This window comes from Bombina bombina, chromosome 2 (genome assembly GCF_027579735.1).
Source record: "Bombina bombina isolate aBomBom1 chromosome 2, aBomBom1.pri, whole genome shotgun sequence".
Classification (NCBI taxonomy): Eukaryota; Metazoa; Chordata; class Amphibia; order Anura; family Bombinatoridae; genus Bombina; species Bombina bombina.
This window is the reverse complement of record NC_069500.1, coordinates 1,238,792,340-1,238,797,061: the sequence shown is the minus strand read 5'-3', so window position 1 is coordinate 1,238,797,061 and position 4,722 is coordinate 1,238,792,340. Positions and strand designations below refer to the sequence as shown.

Sequence of the window (4,722 nt, the reverse complement as noted above, 5' to 3'; positions counted from 1 at the left end):
GGATTCGTTGAGGACTTCGGCCCAGTTGGATGCAGACTTCTTCCGGTAAGGTGATCTTCAAGGGGTTAGTGTTATTGGGTGGGTTTTAGAGTAGGGTTGGTTGTGTGGGTGGTGGGTTTTAATGTTGGGGGGAATTTGTAATTGTGTTTTACAGGTAAAAGAGCTGATTACTTTGGGGCAATGCCCTGCAAAAGGCCCTTTTAAGGGCTATTTGTAATTTAGTGTACGGTAGGGCTTTTTTTTATTTTGGGGGGGCGTTTTTATTTTGTTAGGGGGATTAGATTAGGTGTAATTAGTTTAAAAATCTTTGTAATATTTTCTTTAATTTAGTGGGGGGAATAAATTTAATTAATTTAGGGAATTAATGTAATTATAGTGTAGTGTTAGGTGTTATTGTAATTTAGGTTAGGTTTTATTTTACAGGTACTTTTGTATTTATTTTAGCTAGGTAGTTTATTAAATAGTTAATAACTATTTAATAACTATTCTACCCAGTTAAAATAAATACAAACTTGCCTGTAAAATAAAAATAAACCCTAAACTAGATACAATGTAATTATGTTATATTGTAGCTATTTTAGGGTTTATTTTACAGGTAAGTATTTATTTTTAAATAGGAATAATTTAGTTAATTATAGTAATTTTATTTAAATTATATTTAAGTTAGGGGGGTTAGGGTTAGACTTATGTTTAGGGGTTAATATGTTTATTATAGTGGCGGCGACGTTTGGGGCAGCAGATTAGAGGTTAATAAATGTAGGTAGGTTGTGTTGACATTTTGGGCGGCAGATTAGGGGTTAATAAATATAATGTAGGTGTCGGCAATGTTGGGGGCAGCAGATTAGGGGTTCATAAGTATAATGTAGGTGGCGGCGGTATCGGGGGCGGCAGATTAGGGGTTAATAAGTGTAAGATTAGGGGTGTTTAGACTCGGGGTTCATGTTAGGGTGTTAGGTGTAGACATAAATGTTATTTCCCCATAGGAATCGTTAGGAGCTAAACACTGCTTTTTTGCAGGTGTTAGACTTTTTTTCAGCCGGCTCTTCCCGTTGATTCCTATGGGGAAATCGTGCATGAGCACAATATACCCATAAAAACCCGTAATACCAGGGATGTATGTAAGTGAGCGGTGAGCATAAACTGCTCGTTAGCACCGCATAGCCTCTAACGCAAAACTCGTAATCTAGCCGACAATGTTGGGCATCTTCTTTCTGTAAGGAACTAACTAACCACATCTTCAGGATTTAAAGTACAGCCTCCATACAGAGATGGAAGTGGGCAGTTGTCACTAATTATCTGAGGACATTACACCTTTCTCCACATGAAGAAATATGTGTTCTGTCTGTGGCAAGTTCTCTAGAATTAGAGCTATTTATGTCCCTTCCCTATTTATGAGCTGATATTTAGTTTTGATATCCTGAGTCATCTAGAACTTGATCCATTTTCTCTTTTTTGTTTGTTCATGAGATGGATTAGAGCAACAAGATCAGACTTTGCAGTGTTGTATGTATGAAGTTTGGTGCAGAAAAATACTGTTTATTGCCTGCTATGTTCTAAAATTGTAATACCTTTATTTGGGCATTATACCTGAATAGGTGGTGTCCAAAGAACAAAACATATTATAAATATGTAAGGACTTAAGCTAATTAATGAGCATGTCTGTGAATAATTAATAACATCTGAACTAAATGGTGATGATTTGTTGAAAGCTATCATGTGTGGGAGGGTGACGATAATAACTATTTGGGCTGATACTGATCTCTCTATTTCCTGGTAAGAACAGTTTTGTGTGAGTTTCAGCGGCTTGTAAAGATAAAATCTGATCATATCCTCTTAGGCACCATTAAATTATCTGTTGGTATTTTCTTATATAGTTTTTGGTGGTTCAGTGATCTCTATAATAAGGAAGAAACAGAAAATGTCACTATAGGCTGTAAGAAAAAAGATTTAACCAAAGAAGAAGCAGTCTCCAATGTAGAGCTCTTTTGTGTCCTTGAAGGAACAGAAATTCATCAATGTCTATGCCCGGGAGCATTTCATGCTTCTGTACAAATCTTTTATATTCTTACTAAGCAGTAACATGAAAAAAAAATCTTTATAAAGTGTTAGCAACAATATTTTTATTTGGATGCAGCTTGAATTCTGATGAAGTTCTTATTAGCTAAAATGTTAACTCTGTGTGACATAACTCAAAAACAATTTGCTGTAGGCGTGTCTTCACTTTCATTACCATCAACAGTAATCAATTGATGCAGCTTTCGTTAACTTGAAAAACAATCATTTACTGTATCTGCTTTCCCACTACCTATGAATGATATTTTTCTTTATAGCCCGACGCAGCGCAGTCATTATATGCAACTGTACAATTACATTTACTGGTGATATTTAAATATGAGGGGTGATTAGTTTATGTTAATTGCATTTTAATAAAACAGTAATGGCCTATTTGCACATAATGACACTTTTTATTTTGCTGTGTTAGCCAAGGATGTGATTTTTTCAGATACAGCTAAACCACACAACATTCCAAATAGACATGGCTACATTTCTGTTGATTAACTCAATACACTTGTCACACTTTAGGGTTAATTCATTTTTTTTTTTCATTTTTTTTTTTGTTTTGAGATTTTATTTTAGAGGCTAATATTTCTCTTTAAAAGAAAGATTCTTCATGATGGGGGGAAAAACCTGTTGGAGCAGGCAACAGTCATTTTAATCCTCTATCAGTTGGCGCTAACAGCATGATCCCCTCCAAAAGCGAAAAGTACATGGAACAGCTAGAACTGGCTGCCGAGAAGGCAAATTGTAGTAATTGAAAATCCAGGGGTAATTTCCTTTATATATGTGAAGGTTGTCCATAACAGAAGGTCCACATCCTTGTGCATGTTTAGTACAGTCATAATGAGCAGGGTATTTTTGTGCAAACCAACTCAAACCCAGGTTACACCCTTAGAATTAACATTCCCAGGAGTCACCAAACCAAGAGGCACTGCCTTTCAGTGGGTTACAATGAATTTTATTTCACAATGACAAGTGGGTACATAAATTTAAAAAATGTCCCCATTGCAATTATTTAGGAGCCAAAAAAAAAACAAACGAATTAAGCCCAATGGAGTCAGTCCAGATGCAGTGCCTTTGAAACATTGCCCAATCCTGCTGTTTTATGGCTGAAAAGCGGAAGAAATACGCTATAAATGGCGATTCCAAGGTTGGTTAACATTTTTCAATTTCCAAGCCATCCTTGAAGAATGTTAAGTAGGGAGTAGTTCCATCCTCACGGAAGTCTAGCAAAGCCACCATACCATCTGCGTACATGCTCTCACTCATATAAAATTAATAGTTAGTGACGTTGCCAAGGATGGTTTTTATTTTCTCTGCAGCTCCTGTCATTAAGGGTGTTACTCTCTCTGGATTAGTTTCGTCAAGTTTGTCTTTGATGGCTTTCATGTAGCCTTTAATATATCATTTGTAAGATTCCTTGGTGAAGTCAGTTTCCACAAGCTTGTGGTTCAACACTAAGTCAACGCCAGTGACTGTTGTTGAGTCCATCCCTATATCTCGGGTCTCGGAAGATGCATTTCCACCAATAAGGGCATCGTCAATTGCGCCTTCTGTTCTGGTAACCATCTTGTCATCAACTTCGAAACACATCCCACCACAGCTTTCTTTGATTTTATTAATGTCGGAGAACATTTCATCGTTGGTGAGAATGTCCTTGTAGATGATCATTTCGGCGATTTAAGTGTCGGGGACCCCAGAGCAGTCTGTTCTGTGCTCAGTGCCGTCAGATGATGGGCAGAGAAAAAAGGAGGGTTAATTAATTTGAATAGTCTCTTCAATGGATCGGAGGAAATCAATAAAGAGCACCCAAATTTAAATACCATTCAACATTAATGTTACTTTCATTAAAGGGACATGCATTTAATAACCCCAGCGTCGCCGCCACTATACTAAATTTATTAACCCCTAAACCTAAGTCTAACCCTAACACCCAATAACTTAAATATAATTAAAACAAATCTAAATAAAACCTACTATTAATAACTAAATAATTCCAATTAAAAACTAAATACTTACCTGTAAAATAAACCCTAGGCTAGCTACACTATAACTAATAGTTACATTGTATCTAGCTTAGGGCTTACTAACTACCTAGCTAAAATAAATACAAATTTACCTGTAAAATAAAAACTAACCTGTCTTACACTAACACCTAACCTTACACTACAATTAAATAAATTACCTAAATTAAATACAATTACCTAAATTACAAAAACAAACACTAAATTACACAAAATTAAAAACAAATTACAGGATATTTGAACTAATTACACCTAATCTAATAGCCCTATCAAAATAAAAAAAGCCCCACCCAAAATAAAAAAACCTAGCCTAAACTAAACTAAACTACCAATAGCCCTTAAAATGGCCTTTTGCTGGGCATTGCCCCAAAGAAATCAACTCTTTTACCTGTAAAAAAAAATACAAACACCCCCCCCAGCAGTAACACAACAAACCCCCCAAATAAAACCCTAACTAAAAAAACCTAAGCTCCACATTGCAATTAAAAGGGCATTTGTATGGGCATTGCCCTTAAAAGGGCATTTAGCACTATTGCAGCCCAAAGCCCTAACCTAAAAATAGAAGAGGATGCTCTGCATCAGATGTCTTAAAGATGAAGATAGAAGATGCCGTCTGGATGAAGACTTCTGCCCGTCTGGA

The 4,722-nt window shown here is 36.0% G+C and overlaps 1 pseudogene; it reads right to left on the bottom strand.

The window, feature by feature from the left end:
- Positions 1-2,994: 2,994 nt before the first annotated feature.
- Positions 2,995-3,782, bottom strand: LOC128648232 (translationally-controlled tumor protein-like; annotated as a pseudogene).
- Positions 3,783-4,722: the final 940 nt, after the last annotated feature.